Consider the following 252-nt stretch of genomic DNA (forward strand, 5'->3'; position numbering starts at 1 on the left):
CAAGCCAGGTGGCAGCTGAGACCAAATTTCCCAGCTTAAATGCTCAGAGACGCCCGCTCAGAGATGAAAGGGCCGCCTGTGGGCCACCCACGGTCTGCAAGCTGCCACCTGCCCAGTGGGCATGCACACAGGTGCTTGGACAAAGCACTGGGTGTTGTCCACCCAGCCCGGCCTCCCCACGGGCCTGCCTGGGTGTGCCCACCAGCTCCTTGGGACCCCTCCTGCTCTAGACACGAGATCGGAAGAGCACAC

This window comes from Bison bison, unplaced genomic scaffold (assembly GCF_000754665.1).
Source record: "Bison bison bison isolate TAMUID 2011002044 unplaced genomic scaffold, Bison_UMD1.0 scf7180017858417, whole genome shotgun sequence".
In the NCBI taxonomy this organism is placed as follows: domain Eukaryota; kingdom Metazoa; phylum Chordata; class Mammalia; order Artiodactyla; family Bovidae; genus Bison; species Bison bison.